The following is a 22,501-nucleotide window of genomic DNA, read 5'->3' as shown; positions in this document are numbered from 1 at the left end:
AGGGTGGGTAATGTAGCAGAATCCTCTTTTGATTCAGTATGGGTGGAAGTCAGGAACAGGAAGGGAGCAGTTACTTTATTGGGAGTATTCTATAGGCCCCCAGGTAGCAGCAGAGATACCGAGGAACAGATTGGGAGGCAGATTTTGAAAAGGTGCAAAAATAGCAGGGTTGTTATCATGGGTGACTTTAACTTCCCTAATAATATTGATTGGCACCTGATAGGTTCCAAGAGTTTAGACTGGGCAGAGTTTGTTAAGTGTGTCCAGGACGGATTCCTGTCACAGTATGTGGACAGGCCGACTAGGGGGAATGCCATACTAGATCTAGTATTAGGTAACCAACCAGGTGAGGTCACAGATCTGTCAGTGGGTGAGCAATTGGGAGACCGTGACCACTGCTCCCTGGCCTTTAGCATTATCATGGAAAAGGATAAAATCAGAGAGGACAGGAAAATTTTTAATGGGGGAAGGGCAAATTATGAGGCTGTAAGGCTAGAACTTGCGGGTGTGAATTGGGATAATGTTCTTGCAGGGAAATATACTATGGACATGTGGTCGATATTTAGGGATCTCTTGCAGGATGTTAGGGATAAATTTGTCCCGGTGAGGAAGATAAAGAATGGTAGGGTGAAGGAGCCACGGGTGACAAGTGAGGTGGAAAATCTAGTCAAGTGGAAGAAAGCAGCATACGTGAGATTTAGGAAGCAAGGATCAGATGGGTCTATTGAGGAATATAGGGAAGCAAGAAAGGAGTTTAAGAAGGGGATGAGAAGAGCAAGAAGGGGGCATGAGAAGGCCTTAGTGAGTAGGGTAAAGGAAAGCCCCAAGGCATTCTTCAATTATGTGAAGAATAAAAGGATGACAGAAGTGAAGGTAGGACCGATTAGAGATAAAGGTGGGAAGATGTGCCTGGAGGCTGTGGAAGTGAGCAAGGTCCTCAATGAATACTTCTCATCAGTTTTCACCAGTGAGAGGGAACTTGATGATGGTGAGGACAATATGAGTGAGGTTGATGTTCTGAAGCATGTTGATACTAAGGGAGAGGAGGTGTTGGAGTTGTTAAAGTACACTAGGACGGGTCAGTCCCCGGGGCCGATGGAATATTCCCCAGGCTGCTCCACGAGGTGAAGGAAGAGATTGCCGAGCCCCTGGCTAGGATCTTTATGTCCTCATTGTCCACGGGAATGGTACCGGAGGATTGGAGAGAGGCGAATGTTGTCCCCTTGTTCAAAAAAGGGAGTAGGGGTAGACCGGGTAATTATAGACCGGTGAGCCTTATGTCTGTGGTGGGAAAGCTATTGGAAAAGATTCTTAGAGATAGGATCTATGGGCATTTAGAGAATCATGGTCTGATCAGGGACAGTCAGCATGACTTTGTGAAGGGCAGATCATGTCTAACAAGCCTGATAGAGTTCTTTGAGGAGGTGACCAGGCATATAGATGAAGGTAGTGCAGTGGATGTGATCTATATGGATTTTAGTAAGGCATTTGACAAGATTCCACACGGTAGGCTTATTCAGAAAGTTAGAAGGCATGGGATCCAGGGAAGTCTGGCCAGGTGGATTCAGAATTGGCTTGCCTGCAGAAGGCAGAGGGTGGTGGTGGAGTGAGTACATTCAGATTGGAGGATTGTGACTAGTGGTGTCCCACAAGGATCTGTTCTGGGACCTCTACTTTTAGTGATTTTTATTAACGACTTGGATGTGGGGGTGGAAGGGTGGGTTGGCAAGTTTTCAGACGACACAAAGGTTGGTGGTGTTGTGGATAGTGTAGAGGATTGTCAAAGATTGCAGAGAGACATTGATAGGATGCAGAAATGGGCTGAGAAATTGCAGATGGAGTTCAACCCTAAGAAGTGTGAGGTGGTACACTCTGGAAGGACAAACTTCAAGGCAGAGTACAAAGTAAGTGGCAGGATACTTGGTAGTGTAGAGGAGCAGAGGGATCTGGGGGTACATGTCCACAGATCCCTGAAAGTTGCCTCACAGATAGATAGGGTAGTTAAGAAAGCTTATGGGGTGTTAGCTTTCAGAAGTCAAGGGATAGAGTTTAAGAGTTGCGAGGTAATGATGCAGCTCTATAAAACTCTGGTTAGGCCACACTGGGAGTACTGTGTCCAGTTCTGGTCGCCTCACTATAGGAAGGATGTGGAAGCATTGGAAAGGGTACAGAGGAGATTTGCCAGGATGCTGCCTGGTTTAGAGAGTATGGATTATGATCAGAGATTAAGGGTGCTAGGGCTTTACTCTTTGGAGAGAAGGCGGATGAGAGGAGACATGATAGAGGTGTACAAGATATTAAGCGGAATAGATAGAGTGGATAGCTAGCGCCTCTTCCCCAGGGCACCACTGCTCAATACAAGGGGACATGGCTTTAAGGTAAGGGGTGGGAAATTCAAGGGGGATATTAAAGAAAGGCTTTTTACTTAGAGAGTGGTTGGTGCATGGAATGCACTGCCTAAATCAGTGGTGGAGGCAGATACACTGGTGAAATTTAAGAGACTACTAGACAGGTATATGGAGGAATTTAAGGTGGGGGGTTATATGGGAGGCAGGGTTTGAGGGTCGGCACAACATTGAGGGCCAAAGGGCCTGTACTGTGCTGTACTATTCTATGTTCTATGTTCTATGTTCAAAAACTATACCGTGAATACAAAAGAACACTCCAAGCAACTCTGTGAAAAGATGGATACAAGAAAATTTCCAGGTCACTGAATATCCCTTGGAATACAGTTAAGTCAATCACCAAGAAATGGAGACAATATAGCACAGCTGTAGATCTGCCTAGAGCGAAATGTCCTCAAAAACTGTATGACCGTGCAAGAAGGGGACTAGTGAGGGAGGCCACCAAGAGACCTATGACAACTCTGTAGGAGTTACAAACTTCAGAAGCTGAGATGGGAGAGACTGCGCATACAACCACTGTTGCGTGGATGCTTCACCAGTCACAGCTTTATAGGAGAGTGGCAAAGAGAAGGTTACTGTTGGAAAAAAAACTCACATGAAATCTTGGCTAGGGTTTGCCAGAAGGCATATGGGAGACTCTGAAGTCAACTGGAAGAAGGTTCTATGGTCTCCTGATCTTCCCAACATCATAACCTGGGATCACTTACGTTCTTTATTTAAAGATTAGATAAAATTGTGGTTTAATGGCGTATTGAAAAAATTAAACTTTGCCAGGTCTTTAAAGGATTTTTCGATTTGCATTGTTGGATTAAATTCAGAAGATATTATTTTTGTTAAATTAAATAATCTCTACACTTGCTTGTAATTTTTATCTTTATATGTGCAATTTTTCAGTGAACTTTCCAGAAATTGCAGAAGAGCTTATTCTGTATTTTACTCATAGCTTCTTAGTTTTTCTGTAGCAGGTGTCTCACCACTTGAATCTGGCATGTTGTTGGTTATTGCTATCACTGGAATCTGCGTAGTCTAAGCTGGTGGTCATGGTAGAATAGACAGTGCCTTGGGAAGACTGGATTGAAAGAGTAATAAAGCCAAGTACCAGCAGCTGGTAGAACAGAGCCAGAGACAGGGGTGGAGGGTACGATGCGAGCCTATAGAGATAGAATATAAAGGTCTTACTGGCTGCTCACACTGCAGAACCTGTGCTCTCCTTGGTTTTACGGGAGATGCAAAGAAAAGAGCCGTCAGGACCATCACAGAGGCTGCTGAGCGAGCCTCCATATAGCTATGGATCAAGAGGTGTGACCCATGGACCAGTGCTGCTGGGGCACAAGTCAGGGCCTGATCAACCCTGGCTGGGTTGCCTAGGTGAGCGTGTCAGATGTTAAAAGATTCGAAACACCCGATGCCCCCAGGTTACATCACTGATGAGGTGTCCCGACGCATCCTAGGATGTATCTCAGCATCAGCTCGTTTTTGGTATAAGATAACCATTACCTTTTTTCTTTGCCTTTTTCTTGTTCATTCTTTGTTCTTTTAAAACCTAGTAAATGGCAATAACCAACAGCTTTTATCCCTCATACTTGACTTCCAAGGAACCTCTGGGTTGCAAAGTCACCAGGATCCAACAGTATGCTCAAGTCCTGCGAGAGGGCCTTGAACCTGTCCTTGGGGAAGGACTGCTACAGTTCCTAAAGTCTATAGAACAGTAGATTTTTGAATCAGAGTCAGGGTTAATATCACTGGCACATGTGAAATTTGTTGTCTTCGCGGCAGCAGTACACTATAATACAAAATAATAGGAAAAAACTATGAACTACAGTAAGTATTATATATATATATATACACACACACACACATACAATAGTTAAATCAAATAACTAGTGCAAAAAATAGAAATAAAAAAATAATGAGGTAATGCTCGTGGGTTCACTGTTCATTCAGGAATCGGATGGCAGAGAGGAATAAGCTGTTCCTGAATCACTGAAGGTCTGCCTTCAGGCTTCTGAGCTCCTCTCTGATAGTAGCAATGAGAACAAGGCATGCCTCTATAAATTGCCAGACTCTTGTTAACACTGAGGATGACAGCAGGAAAATATTAATGGACCATAAATATCCATCCTACAGAAGGGCCCCAGCCCAAAACATTGACTGTTTATTCCCCTCCATAGATTCTGCCCAACTTGTTGATTTCCTCCAGCATTTTCTTTGCATTGCTCAAGATTTTCCAGCATCTACAGAATCCCTTGTGTTAGTAGACTTTTGGATGGGTAAGACTGTGGTAGATCGAATTCTTTCTGGGATGTGTGACAGTCTGTATCTGTGGAGAGGGAAAAACACATGGCAAAAGAATGGTCAGAGAGCGGTCTGTGTCTGGGGACACTGAGGACCCCTGTTGGTCATGGTCAACCATGGATATTGCATCCCAGCTGTCTGGCTGATATGCAAGCCAGTACACAAGCCAGGGCAGTATAACATGGAGAGCAAGCTGTTGCCCATGTAGCGAGCTCCCTCTCTCCACGCAGCTGATGAATCCAAAGGAACGGCGAAGACTGATACAGTTTGGCACCAGCAGCATTGCAGGAGTTGCTAGTCAGCATCAAACTCAATGTACAACCGCCTTAGCAACTCCAACTCCAGATTTTTCCTCAGGGTTTACTCCGGAAACCTTGCCCATGAGTGAGTATAGCTGCAAAACAGCAGAGGATTGAGATCAGAGTTTTCCTTCTCCTAGATGAGCTGCTCACCATGGCTGACAAGCCTCATCTACCATAAGTAACTTGTTTTAAGGTGCCAGTAACCCACCTTTGCCCCTTCTCCTGTCAGTAGAAACATTTCTGCCGGGTTTAGGAGCTAAGCCACATGCGAAGGCCAGGAGCTGGACATGGTTGTCAGAGGCTATTTGAGATGCATGCCATTGGGAGCATTTAATACCAGCGCCTTTGCTTCCTGAGAAAGCTAAAAAAAATTGGCCTGTCCCCTAAAACCCTCACTAATTTTTATAGATGCACCATAGAAAGCATTCTTCTAGGGTGCATCACAACCTGGTATGGAAGTTGTCCTGTCCAAGACCTGAAAAAGCTGCAGAAGAGCATGAACACAGCCCAGACATCACACAAACCAATCTTCCATCCTTGGACTCACTTTACACCACACGCTGTCGGAGCTGTGCTGCCAGGATAATCAAGGACACAACTCACCCAGCCAACACACTTTTCATCCCTCTTCCCTCCGGGATAAGGCTCAGGAGCTTGAAGACTCGTATGGCCAGATTTGGGAACAGCTTCTTTCCAACTGTGATAAGACTGCTGAACGGATCCTGACCTGGATCTAGGCCATACCCTCCAAATATCCGGACCTGCCTCTCAGTTTTTTTGCACTACCTTATTTTCCCTTTTCTATTTATGATTTATAATTTAAATTTTTAATATTTACTATTGATTTGTACTCCAGGGAGCGCAAAGCACAGAATCAAATATTGCTGTGATGATTGTACGCTCTAGTATCAATTGTTTGGCAACAATAAAGTAAAGTAAAATAATAGGTCAAAGGACCTTATCCCCATTACCACGCCTGTCTATAACAATCTTAAGGAAGCAGGAGAGACTAGATTTAAGGGAATGGCAATGAGAATTAGTGGAGAATTCAGGAAAAGCTTTCTTGCCCGAGGTCATGTGAGTGTCCAGGGTTGGCTATCTGAAAGGACTGCAGAGGGAGAAGCTTTCACCATATTTAAAATACCTGAATAAGTCTTGATGTGCTCTACCCTACAAGACTGGAGAAAATTGACTGTGGTGGATTGAAACCTATCAGAATTTTCATTTACAGAACTGGAAACATTTGATGGTGGTTAGGAGCATCCAGATTTTCCACCTCTCTCTCAGGCTGCATTATCCAAGTGATATATTGTGCTGAAGCTTTGGTCGGACCACGCATGGAGCTGTGGGAGCAGTTTTGGAGCTCTTATCTAAGAAAGGATGCGTTAACGTTGGAGAGGATCCAGAGGAGGTTCATGAGAATGATCCCGGCTATGAAAGCGCTAATGTATGAAGAACATTTGATGGATCTGGGCCTGTCCTCACTGGAGTTTAGAAGAATGAAAGGGGATCTCATTGAAACCTATTGAATATTGAAAGGCCTAGATAGAGTGGATGTGGAAAGGATGTTTCCTATAGTGGGTGAGTCTAGGACCGGGGGGCACAGATTCAGAATAGAGGGACGATCATTTAAAACAAAGATAAGCAGGAATTTCTTAGCTGGAGTGTGGTCAAACTGTGGAACTCATTGCCAAAGTCACCTGTGGAGGCGAAGTCTTTGGGTATACTTAAAGCAGAGGTTGAGAGTTTCTTGATTAGTCAGGGCACCAAAGGTTATGGTGAGAAGGCAGGAGAATGGGTATGAGAGCAATAAAATATGAGCTATGTTGGAATGGCAGAGCAGATTTGATGGGCCAAGTGGCTCAATTCTTCTCTTAGGTCTTATGCTCTTATGTTCCCTGAGTATTTAAAAAAATGGCTGTGTTTCTTCTGAAGTTCTGTGATTCAGTGAAAATGGTTTGGAGTGAACCATTTGACTGCACTTTAAAATATACATTAATCTAATTGTTTTCTCACTGTTGTTTCCGTGAGTTTGCCTCTTGTCATAGCATCAAGTCATGTCAAGATATACCACTCAACCCAACAAGTCTTCATTGAATAATATGCTCCCTTATCACACACAATCCAGGCTCCTCTCCATAAACCACTATCCCTGCCCCTCCTTTCACACCTCCCACTGCCTCAGTAAAGCAGCTAACATTATTCAAGGCCCCTTCCCACCCCAGTCATTATCTCTTCTTCCCATTCCCAATCAACAGAAGATACATTTTGAGAGCAAAAGTCCCAATGAAGAATCTTGGCCTGAAATATTGACTGTTTATTGCTGTCCATTGACACTGCCTGACTTCTGAGTTCTTCCAGCATTTTGAGTGTACTGTTCTGGATTCCCAACACCTACAGAATCTTTTGAGTTTAAAGTAAGAGAGCATGTATTACCAGGATCAAGGATAGCTTCTAACCCACTGTTATCAGACTCTTGTATAGACCTTTCATACACTAAAAGATATACTCTTGATCTCCCAGCCTACCTCATTGGGGTCCTTGCACTTAATTTGTTGACCTGCACTGCACCTTTGCTGTAACTAACATTCTATTCTACCTTCCGTTCTTCTTTTTACGAGTATCAATGTACTGATGTATGACATTATCTGCCAGGTTCACGTGTGAACAGAAATGATTCTCAGTATCTCGGTACCTGTGACAGGAATAAATGATAAACCAATAAACTACGGAATGTGGAAATTGGAGCACCCAAAGGAAACCGATGAGGTGACAATGAATACATGCAAACTGCACACAAACAGCACCAGAGCTCAAAATTGATCCTAATTCTCTTGAGCAGGGAGAAGGCGACTCCCTAGCTATACTACTCTGTTGCCTCTGTGAGATCAAGAGATTCTGCAGATGCTGAAAATCTTGAGCAACAAACAGAATGCTGGAGGAACTCAGCATGTCAGGCAGTATCTATGGAGACGAATGACATTGACTATTTATTGTGCTTTATAGATGCTGCCTGACATGCTGAGTTCCTCCAGCACTCTATGAGAACAGTGGCTACTTTTCAAAAATACTTGATGATTCTAAAATGCTTTCAGATCATTTATATTTCAGTTCCTTCTTCATAGTCATAGCCATAGTCATAATTATACTTTATTAATCCCGGGGGAAATTGGTTTTCGTTACAGTTGCTCCATAAATAATAAATAGTAATAGAACCATAAATAGTTAAATAGTAATATGAAAATTATGCCAGTAAATTATGAAATAAGTTCAGGACCAGCCTATTGGCTCAGGGTGTCTGACCCTCCAAGGGAGGAGTTGTAAAGTTTGATGGCCACAGGCAGGAATGACTTCCTATGATGCTCTGTGCTGCATCTCGGTGGAATGAGTCTCTGGCTGAATGTACTCCTGTGCCCAACCAGTACATTATGTAGTGGATGGGAGACATTGACCAAGATGGCATGCAACTTAGACAGCATCCTCTTTTCAGACACCACCGTGAGAGAGTCCAGTTCCATCCCCACAACATCACTGGCCTTACGAATGAGTTTGTTGATTCTGTTGGTGTCTGCTGCCCTCAGTCTGCTGCCCCAGCACACAACAGCAAACATGATAGCACTGGCCACCACAGACTTGTAGAACATCCTCAGCATCGTCCAGCAGATGTTAAAGAACCTCAGTCTCCTCAGGAAATAGAGACGGCTCTGACCCTTCTTGTAGACAGCCTCAGTGTTCATTGACCAGTCCAGTTTATTGTCAATTTGTATCCCCAGGTATTTGTAATCCTCCACCATGTCCACACTGACCCCCTGGATGGAATCAGGGGTCACCGGTACCTTAGCTCTCCTCAGATCTACCACCGGCTCCTTAGTCTTTTTCACATTAAGCTGCAGATAATTCTGCTCACACCATGTGACAAAGTTTCCTACCGTAGCCCTGTACTCAGTATCATCTTCCTTGCTGATGCATCCAATTCTTCCCTTGTTTCCTCAACAGCTATGTTATTTCAAGGATGAAGCTTCTCTATCTACCCCTCAACCATCAGGCTCTTGAACCAGTAGGGATGTTTACTCAATTTCACTCACATCACTGAACTCGTTCCACAACCTATGGACTCACCTTCAAGGACTCTTTATCTCATGTTCTTGATATTTATTACTTACTTACTTACTTAATATTATTTTTATTTCTTTTGTATTTGCACAGTTTGTCATCTTTTGCACTTTGGCCATCTGCTTATCCTGCTGGGTGCAGTCTTTCATTGATCCTATTATGTTTCTTGGATGTATTGAATATGCCCACAAGAAAACAAATCTGAGTGTTGTATATAGTGACCTATATGTACTTTGATCATAATTTTACTTTGAACTTTGATCTCATTTGAAGAATGAATGCAGACCAGGGTTATACTTTGAACTTCGAATTTTCATTCAGCCAGACATAAATAGCCTGAGGTTAGGGTTCAAAGAAAGCTGTTGAGATCTTCTATTTCTATTGATACCTCATCTTTCTTAGTGAACACTAAAAATAGATGAAATGGTCACTTAACTAATTATGTACTTAGATGACGATCCTAGAAGCAAATTGGTGGCTATCTTTGCAAATATTCTAATTGTATTAGAATCATGGAATCATAGAGCTGTATGACACGGATACAGTCTCTTCAACCGAATTGTCCATGTTGACCATTGTGCCCACCCAGCTGGTCCCAATTACCTGTGTTTGGTCCATATTCCTCGAGGCCCCTCCCCTCCATACACCTATCCAAATGCTTCTTTAAAGTTCTCTATTGTACCTATCTCAACTATTTCTGGCAGCTTGTTCCATATACTTACCACCCTCTTCATGATAAAGTTGCCTCTCGGGTCCCTTTTAAATCTTTCCCCTCTTACCCCTAGTTTTGGTTTCCCCAACCCTGGGGAAACGACTGTGACTGTTCAGCTCATCTATCCTTCATGTAATTTTAAACATTTCTATAAGTTTACCTCTCATCCTCCCACATTTGAAGGAATAAAAACCTTGCTTGACCAATCTCCTTTATAAATCAGGCCCCCTAAAACTGTAAGACCATAAGGCCTAGGGGCAGAATTAGGCTATTCCGCTCACCAAGCTTGCTCTGTCATCATGGCTGATTTATTATCTCTCTCAACCCCTTTTCCGGCCCTCTCCCCATAAACCTTACATCCCTACTAATCAAGAACCTATCCTCCTCTGCTTTAAATATACCAATGTCTTGGCCTCCACAACCGAATTACACAGATTCACCACCCTGTGGCTAAATAAATTTCTCCTTATCTCTGATCTAGAGGAACATCCTTCTATTCTGAGGCTCTGTCCATTGGTCCTAGATTCCCCCACTATGGGAAACATCCTCTCACGTCTACTCTATCTAGACCTTTAAATATTCAATAGGTTTCAATGAGATCCCCCCCCCCCACCCATTCCTAAACTCCAGTGAGTACAGGCCCAGAGCCATTGAATATTCCTCATACGTTAACAAATCCATTACGTTAACAAACCTCCTCTGAACTCTCCAATGCCAGCTTTCTTAGATAATGGGTCCAAAACTGCCCTAATTGCTGGCAACATTCAAGTAAATCGTTTTTGCACTCTTTCTAATTTTACTACTTTTTTTTCATAATTGGCAACCAAAAGTGTACATAGTACTCCAATGTGGCCTCACTAATCACTTATGCAACTGCAAAATAACTACAGATTAACCAAGTATTTGACTGCAAATTGCTGAAGATGTGAAGAGTACTGAATCACTGCAAGCTACATGTTCTTTCTGGACAAGATATTCTCTCGATCAAAGAACATAGAACAGTACAGCACAGGGACAGACCCTTTTAAAATCGTAATCAAATGGGCAAATAAACTAATCACCTCTGCCTACACCATGTTCATATTCTTATACTTTCTTCACATTCTTACAAACCTCTCTTAAAAGTCTCTAATGTATCTACTTCTACCACCATCCCAGGCAGCACATTCCTGGCACCCACCACTCTCTGTGTAAAAAAAAACTTGCCCCTCACATCTCCTGTTAAATTACCCCCTCTCACCTTCAGTGCATGCCTTCTGGTATTAGGTATTTCACCCCTGGGAAAAAGGTACTGTTTCTCTATTCTATCTATACCGTTCTCAATATCTTATAGATATTCTCATTATCTTATAAACCGCTATCAGATCTTGCCCAACCTTCGCTTCTCCAGAGAAAACAACCTAAGTTTGTCCACACTCTTGTTATAGCACATACCCTGTAATGCAGGCAGCATCCTGGTAAATCACTTCTGCACCCTCTCCAAAGCCTCAACATCCTCCCTATAACGAGATGACATCCACCCCAAAATAAAATCTTTCATCAGTTAAAAAAGTGCACTGAATATCCAAGATCCCCCTTCCTTTTATCTATGTGCTTTGACTTGAAATGTTCTTAAGAAATCGTCTTTTAATGGCCCTGCATCTTAGTTTAAGCATATAATTGTCCTGAAGCCAATATCCTTTGAATACTGCAACAAATATGAATCAGTTGAATTCTCAATGGAAGCAGGGTGATAATCTTAATAGCTATGATTCAGCAAGTACTAACCAGGATTGCCATCTTGGACTGTTTATATCTTGCGTCTGACTGGTTGTGATATCAAGTTTGAAAGCTGACTCTTTCATCAATAATTCATTTAGTAATATAGAACCAATGTGCAAACTAGAATGAACATTGTAAACTACTGGAAACAAACTCAGAGGATCCCATCCTTTCATCTAGAGCTCTTATGCAGAGGATGGTGAGGCTCTGAAAATCTTCACTCTTCAGGGATGAGGACACCAGATCAGTGGAGGTGTTCAAAGAGGAAGGAAATAAATATTTAAAAGAGCTGATGAGGCCTGGGGTAGATCAGCCATGATCACGTTGAACGGTGAGCGATTGAATAGTTGGGGTACCTTACTCTTGTCTCTATTTCTTTCTGCTTCAGTGATAATCAGTCTGAACACCCCTCCACAAAACTATCTGTACCAACACTCTATATAACATCCTGTATAAAAAATTTCACACTTCCTTACTACACTAAGACTTGCCGGAACATTTCTAAGGTACTATGATGCTGACCTTGAATACTGCAGTAAGGGACAATCAGGTCCAAAGACTCTTACCATTCAAAGCTCAGATTTAGAAGAAAAGTCTGAGATTTCAACTAGACAGAAAGCTTCACAGAACGGAGAATCCAAAGGGAGAATTAAATACGTAGAAGTCAATGAGAACTGGGATGCAATTTTGGTAAATTAAACAGGAAGAATAGAGTCATAAAGCACTAAAGCACTGAAGCAGGCCCTTCAGTCTATCTGTCCATGCCAAGTTGTTATTCTGCCGAGTCCCATCGACCCACACCTGGACCATAGCCCTCAATACCTCTTCCATCCATGTGCTTGTCCAAACTTCTTTTGACTGTTGCAATCAAACCCACAACCACCTCTTCTGCTGGCAGCTTGTTCCACATTCTCATCATCTTCTGAGGGAAGAAGTTCCACCTCAGTTCCCCTTAAATATTTCACCTTTCATCCTTAACCTATGACTTATAGTTCTAACCTCACCCAAACTCAGTGGAAAAAGCTTGCTTGCATTAACCCTATCTATCCCTCTCATAAATTTGTATACCTCGATCAAATCTCCCTATATTCTCCTGCAGTACAGGGAAAAAACATAAATATTACTGCTAATCCATAAGGGAGTTCAAGAGAATGAGACATGTTTTATTGTGTAACTGTGAGGGAATGAGAGACTGGAAAGCTGTAGAATGAGGGCAGTTCATTTCCTCCTGATACTGACAGGTATAGTTCTCTTTCACAAAGGCTTTTTTAGGATCAGAGCAAGAGCCAAATTTTAACAGAAACATATTCTGTAGATACTTTCAAAGGGAAATTGTATACAGGAGTGTGATTTCAAATTTGGCATTACCTTCTAGGACTGAACATGGGGAGAAGAAATTAACTGGGATCCTTTATTAAAGTATGAGGTGGTGGTGGTGGAGGGAACTAGTGTCTACTGAGATCGTACCAAGAGTACTTACCGTATGTAGTTTTTGTCTTCCTAAAAAAACAAGGACAATTTGCCTTTTAGGAAATATTTTAACAGTTAATTATTTGGAATATGTGTGTACCATAAACCATAAAGGTCCAAGAGCTTGGTGTCTTCTGATGGGTGACTCACATCCCAACTCCCTAAACCCTGTCTTCCATCTACATGCTGGTGAGTTGGAGTGTAATTCAAACAACATAAATTACGTTGTTCAAAGTTCAAAGTAAATTTATTATCAAAGTGCATATATGTCACCATGTACAAACCAGAGATTCATTTTCTTGTGGGCATACTCAATAAATCCATAATAGAATCAATGGGAGACCGCATCAACTTGGACAATCAACCAATAAGATCACTGACAAGTGCAGAACACAACTATGCACAGATCGACTGAGAGGCCCTTAGTCTAGGATGGGCAATAAAGAAGTTCAACCACTATCTCTGCCGACAAAAGTTTATGCTAGTGACAGATCAGCAGCCCCCTGTGTCCATTTTCAATCCCAGGAAAGGAATTCCAGTGATGACTGTTACCCAGTTACAACGTTGGGCATTTTTCCTAGGAGCTCACTCTTATGATGTAGAGCTCAAGGGTACCAAACAACACATCAACGGTGATGGCTTGTCACATCTTCCACTATTGGCAACTGAAGAAAAAAGTTTTCATACTGTATCCCAGCAGAACTGTTCCACACCGCATTGGTGGACCAGTTACCAGTAACAAATTCGGAAATACAAAGGGAAATAAGAATTTACCTAATATTGTCATGTTTTTGAAATCACCATGTCAGGATGGCCAGCTCATGGTAACCCTAATTTTCCAGAGCTCTCAGTGAGACGACACCAACTTTCGGTATGTCAAAGAACATGTGTGGACCTCATATTGTGGTTCCCGCTAAACTGTGCACCAGAGTGTTAGAAAATCTGTATGAAGGACACCTGGGTACAGTCAAGATGAAGATTCTCACCCAGAGCTATATGTAGTAGTTGGAAGTAGATAAGCAAATTGAAGACTTGGCCAAAAGCTGTTTGGGATGCCAAAAAGTTCAAAATGCACCCCCACAGGCACTGTTACACCTGTGGGAGTGGCTGTTGTCACCATAGCAAAGAATACATGTTGACTTTGCTGGGCCATTCATGGACTCCATGTTTCTGATTGCTGTGGATGCTCATTCAAAGTAGCCAGAGTTTATACCAATGAAGTCAACCACCTCAGCAAAAACTACCTCTGCTCTGAGGACTATCTCCACCAGAAGTGCCCTACCAAAGAAAATTATGAGTGACAATGAACCACAATACGCGCCAGAAGAAGTCTGACGTTTCATGAAGAAAAATGGCATCAGATATTTCAAGTCATTTCCTCACCACCCAGCAATAGATGGGTTAGCTGAAGTCAATTAAATTGATGGACAAAGAGGGCATTTCTCTACAGCACAACATGGACAACTTCCTTTTAGTGTCTCAGAACTCTGTTCATTCAATGACAAATCAAACTCCTGCAATGCTATTCATGAACAAGAATCTGAGATCTCACATGGAACTCCTGAAACAAATCTATGGAGGAAAGTGCAGAATAAACAGTTCAACCTGTTGCCAAGCGAAGCAGCAAAGAGCTTCGAGATTGGACAGGAAGTCCTAGGGCATGATTACTGAGAAGAGAAGAGGATTACTGGTAGGATAACTACAAGAACTGGATCACTAATGTACATAGTGGCCGTTGGAGATCAGAATGGACATGTCATGTGGACCGCATACTGGATGTTCAACTGAAGAACAAACCTGAGTCAACCGCATCCAACAAGTCGGACACGTTACAGTCACTGGACTTACCTCTCAGTGACGATGTTACTGACAGCAATGTGCCACCGGAAACCAAGTACGTTGTCTCAGACAAGACACCTACCAAACCTGATGCTACTCCACAGGTCCAGAGGCGTGACAAGAACGCTATCATTGATAAGATGCCTGCCAAACCTGATGCTACTCCACAGGGCCAGAGGCACGACAAGAACGCTATCATTGATAAGATGCCTGTCAAACTTGATGCCACTCCACAGGTCTAAAGGCGCCATCCTGAAAGAAACAGAGCGCCATCCAAAAGATTGAACCTTTAGAACTGTGAAGTTAGTTATGGACTGTTATCGTGAAAGCATGTTTATTTGGAATATGGGTATATGAAAGGGAAATTGAATGTTTTGTGCATATACAGTTTTATGTTGCATTAATCGAAAGGAGGACGAAGTGTAATGTATGGAGCTATTTCTTTTATATCAATGACCCCCGCCGATCCCCCCCTTAGCACTATGTACTGATCTGTTACCTGCGCATGCACTGTTGCCGATGCATGCGCATCGTTCCCTCTCTCGGTGCGATATGATTACACCATTTAAAGCCATCTCCCAAGTGTGTGCTTTTATTTAATTGATAGGTACTCGTGCACAGGAACAACAGTGTTAGTAATAGGAAGGATACTGATGTGGATGCAAGGACAATGACTCTGATATGGCTTCCACAATTGATTATATAACATATATAATCTTCTTGACATAAGAAGAGAGTTTGAGTCGACCAGGCCTATGCTCCACAGAGGTGGCATGGTAGTATAGTAATTGGCGTAATATTACTACAGTGCCAGTAATCAGTGATCAGGATTCAATACTACCACTATCTGTAAGGAGTTTGTATGTTATACCTGTGACGGTATGGGTTTCCTTCCACATCCAGAAACATATGGGTTAGGGCTAGTAAGTTGTGGGCATGCTATGTTGGCACTAGAAACATAGTGATGCTTGCAGATGCCCCCAGCACACAATCAGTTGGCCATTGCCGCAAACGACACATTTCCTTCTGCTTTGATATCTTAATGTACATGTGGTAAATAAAGCTAATCCCTTCAAGGTTAGAAAAATGAACAGGGATCTCAATGAGAGAAATGAAATCATAAGGATTTGGCTGTTGGACACTGTAAAAAATGTTTGCCTGGCTGGAGAGCTTAGAGCAAAGGTCACAGGCTCAAGATAAACGTGCTAGACATTCAGTACTGAGAAGTTCACCCAGTTGAATGTTGGAGTTCTCTATCCCAGAGAAATAATCAGTCAATGGAAACACTGGGAAGAGAGAAGGGCAATTTTGTGGATAGAAGAGATACAGGATAGTTCAGGAAGGTGGAACTGAGGCTTGGATTGAACGGACAGCTGGAGATTTTCCTCCAGGGCAGAAATGACTAATAGGAGAGGGCATAACTTTAAGGTTTTTGGAAGAAAGCACAGGGAATTGCCAGAGTTAAGTTTTTTTTAATACAGAGAGTAGTGTGTGCGTGGAATGCACTGGCAGGGGTGATGGTAGAGGTACAGTTGAAGTCAGAAGTTTACATACACCTCAGCCATATACACTTAAACTCAGTTTTTCACAATTCCTGACATTCCCTGTTTTAGGTCAGTTAGCATCACCATTTGAAGATTGTGAAATGTCAGAATAATAGTAGAGAGGATGATTTATTTCAGCTTTTTTTTCTTTCATCACTTACCCAGTGAGTCAGAAGTTTACATACACTTTGTTAGTATTTGGTAGCATTGCCTTTAAATTGTTTAACTTGGGTCAAACATTTTGGATAGCTTTCCACAAGCTTCTCACAATAAGTTGCTGGAACTTTGTTCCATTCCTCCAGACAGAACTGGTGTAACTGAGTCAGGTTTGTAGGCCTCTTTGCTCGCACACGCTTTTTCAGTTCTGTCCACAAATTTTCTATCGGATTGAGGTCAGGGCTTTATGATGGCCACTCCAAATACTTTGATTTTGTTGTCCTTAAGCAATTTTGCCACAACTTTGGAGGTATGCTTGGGGTCATTGTCCATTTGGAAGACCCATTTGAGACCAAGTTTTAACTTCCTGGCTGATGTCTTGAGATGTTGCTTCAATATATCCACATAATTTTTCTTCCTCATGATGCCATCTATTTTGTGAAGTGCACCAGTCCCTCCTGCAGCAAAGCACCCCCACAACATGATGCTGCCACCCCCATGCTTCATGGTTCGGATGGTGTTCTTCGGCTTGCAAGCCTCACGCTTTTTCCTCCAAACATAACGATGGTCATTATGGCCAAACATTTCAATTTTTGTTTCACCAGACCAGAAGACATTTCTCCAAAAAGTAAGATCTTTGTCCCCATGTGCACTTGCAAACTGTAGTCTGGCTTTTTTATGGCGGTTTTGGAGCAGTGGCTTCTTCCTTGCTGAGCAGCCTTTCAGGTTATGTCAGTATAGGACTCGTTTTACTGTGGATATAGATACTGGGCTACCTGTTTCCTCCAGCATCTTCACCAGGTCCTTTGCTGTTGTTCTGGGATTGGTTTGCACTTTTCGTACCAAAGAACATTCATCTCTAGGAGACAGAATGCGTCTCCTTCCTAAGCGGTATGACGGCTGCGTGGTCCCATGGTGTTTATACTTGCGTACTATTGGTTTATACAGATGAACGTGGTACCTTCAGGCGTTTGGAAATTGCTCCCAATGATGAACCAGACTTGACATCATTTTCTGACCTCCATCCGATAGAAAATTTGTGGGCAGAACTGAAAAAGCATGTGCGAGCAAGGAGGCCTACAAACCTGACTCAGTTACACCAGTTCTGTCTGGAGGAATGGAACAAAATTCCAACAACTTACCGTGAGAATCTTGTGGAAGGCTACCCAAAACGTTTGACCCAAGTTAAACAATTTAAAGGCAATGCTACCAAATACTAACAAAGTGTATGTAAACTTCTGACCCACTGGGAAAGTGATGAAAGAAATAAAAGCTGAAATAAATCATTCTCTCTACGATTATTCTGACATTTCACATTCTTAAAATAAAGTAGTGATCCTAACTGACCTAAGACAGGGAACGTTTTATAGGATTAAGTGTCAAAAATTGTGAAAAACTGAGTTTAAATGTATTTGGCTAAGGTGTATGTAAACTTCTGACTTCAACTGTAGATACATTACGGACATTTGAGACTTTTAGATAGGCATATGGATGAAAGGAAACTGGAGAGCTGGGCAGGAAAGATTAGTTTGATCTAAGAGTAAGTTAAAAGGTCCGTACAACATTCTGGACCAAAGGGTTTATACCATGCTGTAATATTCTATGATCTATGTTCTACATTGTGATATTGAAGGGGGGATAACCCTGAGCTACTTTTCTTCCTGTTATTGAGTTCTTATGTTCAGTCAGAACCTATGATGGTAAACAAGTTTTGCAAAGGTATTGGTAAGATGTAATATAAATGCATCATAAATTGGTGATGTATGTCAGAATACCAGTGAGGCTTATAATGCTCTTTTTACCTTGAGTCAACTGGGTGATCTATTGCTTCAATATAATCCTGAAATGGGTGAACCTTCACTATTGCATTCTTAGCTGTAGTAAACACCATGTAAGCTTAAGGTTCTAGCCATGTGAACTATACTCTGGGATGTTCTCCTGAGATATGGTGACTTTTTGCATTGAACTTATTGTTCTTGAATTAAAGTGATTGGTCTGATTTGTTTTTACTGGGGCCTGTTGTTGTTCCTTCTCGTGCCTTTTGGCGCATTGGGTGGCATTTTTGTCATTTCCATAGCATTCTTTCAAATGAGGTCGAGTTGCTTGCTTGATGCTTATTCCAGCACACATGGAAAGTGTGCAAGGATTCAGCTGGATTCAAAGTCAGGGTCATTCACCTCAAAGTCCAGTGGTGATGCCACTATACCACCGGCTTTTACTGGGGCAACAATTTCCAATGCACTGACAATAATTACCAACCACAAGCCAACTATTGATAAAACCTAAATGTAAGACCAGGACCCCAAAGGTTCCTCAGATGCTAGCAATCTTGAGCAGCATGCACACAAAATTTTGGAGGAACTCAGAAGGTCAGGCAGCAACTATTGAGGAGAATAAACAGTCAATATTTTGGGCCAAGACCCTTCGTCAGCACTAATAAATCAGGACCCTTCCTGATGAAATGTCTCAACCCGAAACGTCAACTATTTATTTCCCTTCGTGGATGCTGCCTGACCTGCTGACTTCCTCCAGCATTTTGTGTGGGTTGCTGTAATATAAGGCCCCGAATTCTATTTAATTGACTGTGTTAGTGATGGGAAGGATACCGATGTGGATGCAAGGAATATATAACTGCCACAAGTGATTATCTAACAAATACTTTAACCATGGACATGCAAAAATCTGATGCCTTCTTCAGTTACGCCATCCTTGGTGTCCACTGGAAAATTTCATCTGCAGAATCTGAGTGGCAAATTTGAGGATATAATTGTGTCCCGAAATACAAAAGCACAGTCATTTTGGTAGGAGGTAAAATGCTATGGAGGAATAAGCTGATGGAGAAACCCCCTCAGTCTGGTATCCATTATATGGAGTGCTAGTTCAATAACGTGTTTACTTTACTTCTGTGGTTTCATACCCCATTGTTTAGTCATTCACTGAATGTGAACATTGCATGCAAGTACAATGTCTATTGCCCATCCTTAATTGCCCTTGTAAAGGTGGTGCAGAGTCTCCTTCCTGAATTGCTTGAATCGTTACTCTCCTCCCAGAGTGGTGTTTAGGGGTGAGCTCAACACCTATGACTCAGCAACAATAGTGAATGGTCATATGCTTCTGGATGTATGTAAATTGGAGGAGAGGATAGTAGTGTTCCTATGTACATTAATATAGAATCAATCCCTCGTAGAAAGGTACAGGCATAGAACCAGCTGTAAAGCGGGCCTACAATGGGTAGTTAAAACTGCCCAACGCATCACTGGCACCAGCCTACTCACCAACGAGGACATATATACAGCAAAGTATTAGAAAAAGGCCAACAATATCGTAAAGGATGCACACGGACTGTTTGTCCCACTCCCATCAGGAAGAGACTACACAGCACCCATGCCAGGACCACTAGACTCAAAAACAGTTGTTTCCTCTAAACATCTGACTGAACAACACCTCCACCATCAACCTGTCCCACCATCACTACATATACATCACCTAGCATCACTGTATGTATCCAATAGTTACTTGTACATTGTGGTTTATAGAATTGCTATTATATTTATATTTATGGTGAGTTTTGTTTTTTATTGTGTTCTTTATGATTATTACATTTTGTTATGCTGCATTGATCCAGGATAACAATAATTTTTTTCTCCTTTACACTCATGCACTGAAGAATGACAATAAATGATCTCAAATCCTGAAGAGTTGGGAATGTCCATTATCTGAGATCTATGATTTAACTCTAGATTTTCCATTATTGCCTTTCCTTATACAAAATCTATCAAGTTCAGATTTTAATTTAAATGGAAGAGAATAACTTTTAACTTTTGTGCATAGATACACTTCACAATTTGATTCTTGAAAGAATTGGCGTGAAATTTTAGACTCTTTGTCTCGGGTCCTGGTGACTCCAATCGCCTCTCTTTATATCCTCGGTCAAGTCATCTTAATGTTATGTAGTCTTGAATATATTGATCTTTATTCTTGTAAACTTTGGGGACGTTTGTGAAAACCTTCCTTAGTCTGACTTTTGGAGACCAGACCACTACACCATCATGTATGTGTTGCACTGCCCTCCTGCTCAAAACAACACATTTCACAATAGACTGTACATCAGTGGTTATAAACTTGAATCTGATTCACCTTCACCCACCTTTAAGGACATCAAACACAAAATGCTGGAGGGACTTAGCATCTATGGAAACAAAGAAACAGTCAACATTTTGGACCGAGACCCTTCACCAGGACGGGAAAGGAAGGACCAGAATAAGAAAGTGGGAGGGGGAGGAGTACAAGCTGGCAGGTGGTAGGTGAACAAGAGAAAAGCAGCCGATGCTGGAAATCCGAGCAACACACACAAAATGCTGGGGGATCTCAGCTGGCCAGGCAGCATCTATGGAAAACAGTACAGTCGACATTTCGGGTTGAAACCCTTTGGAAAACCTGTCTTGCCGAAGGGTTTCGGCCCAAAACCTCGTCTGTACTTTTTTCCATAAATGCAGCCTGGCCAGCTGAGTTCCTCCAGCACTTTGAGGAGCTAGATGAAACCAGGTGAAGGGGAAAGCGGGAATGAAGTAAGAACATCATTTAAGGATATCTGTCTTTCTCATAAATTAGGTTAGACTGCAATGTTCAGATACAACATGAGGTATTTGATTTTGATGTGCTTCTATGCTGTATAGATACCTATAAATTACCACCAGGTATAAAAAGCCATGAAATAAACTGAATCTCTTTATACCCACACTTTTTCCCACTCTGGCCCTTAGAATCTGATTAACCCTATAATAACCAGAATATCCACTCTGCTTTGAAACAAAGCAACTATGTCTCTACATCAATAAACAACATTTAACTTCTGTGTCTCTGTGCTAGACATTTTACAATTAAGTAGCTAATATTCAAAAAGAAATGGGCATTTATCACGAGTCATGCAATCCTGGAATATTGCACAGAATATTCAGTGCATACTGCTTGAGGCAGCCAAAATATATTTTTAAAGGTTTCTTCTCAGTTCTGAATTCTTAATTCCAAACCCTGGCTCTCAAAATGTTCAGCCAGTTCCCGATAAGCGTGGCGAATGTTTTTAAAGATTGAAGATTATTTAATGTCATTTCCAGCACGCCAGTGTAAAGGAGAACGAAATAATTGTCTAATCCTTATAATCTAAGCCTTTTGAGGGATTAATGTCATTGATTTGGTTGAAAGTATTTATTGAAAGGCTGAACGTCTGACACAAACTCCGAATAAGCCTATTTTGTTTTTTTTTGTACTAACGACTGTTTTATGACTTTGAATGATTTGTGATTGCCTTCAGAATATGTTGTGATTTGTGATTTCCCCCTTAATGCACATTTCCTGGTGTTAATTCAATTATGTAACGATCATACTTTTGAAAAAAAAACCTGCTTGATGACGGCAAGAAAGCTACCACATTATTAGAGGTGTGGGCTGCTCGCAGCACGCAGCACTCGCTGGAATAAAAAAATACAGACACAAAAAAAATCCACAGAGCTGGTCACCAGTCGCGGCGGGAGAGAAATGCTGCTTCGGTTTCCTTCGGGTTTCTTTCCCCGCGGCTTCCCCAGAAGATGTACCTGGTACTTGCTCAGTGGGAGGACAGCAGAATCCGGATTGCACGCATTTCCCATTGCTCTAGCGAGTCGCGGATGACATGTGATCACTCATTCATTCAGCCCATCATTCACAACGCTCCTCTCCCTTGCTATTGTTTCAGGGCTCCTTTATTTTTTATTGACACGCCGAAGCAATTGGTGATTGAACCTGCCTTTCCCCCCTAAACCCCCCTCTTTACTCCTCCAACCCATCCCGTCTGATCACTGTCCTGGGAAATAGCAATGATGAGCCGGCTGGTGAAAGTAGCGGCGGTGATGGGTTCTAGTAATGGGC

The 22,501-nt window shown here is 42.1% G+C and overlaps 1 protein-coding gene across 3 annotated transcripts in view; it reads left to right on the top strand.

The window, feature by feature from the left end:
* LOC140205282 (SH3 and multiple ankyrin repeat domains protein 2-like) overlaps positions 1–22,501 on the top strand; it is a 1,215,789-nt gene that overhangs the window by 809,092 nt on the left and 384,196 nt on the right. The window lies entirely within an intron of this gene.

Source organism: Mobula birostris, chromosome 11, assembly GCF_030028105.1.
Source record: "Mobula birostris isolate sMobBir1 chromosome 11, sMobBir1.hap1, whole genome shotgun sequence".
NCBI classification, from domain to species: Eukaryota; Metazoa; Chordata; class Chondrichthyes; order Myliobatiformes; family Myliobatidae; genus Mobula; species Mobula birostris.
This window is presented reverse-complemented; position numbering and strand designations above follow the sequence as displayed.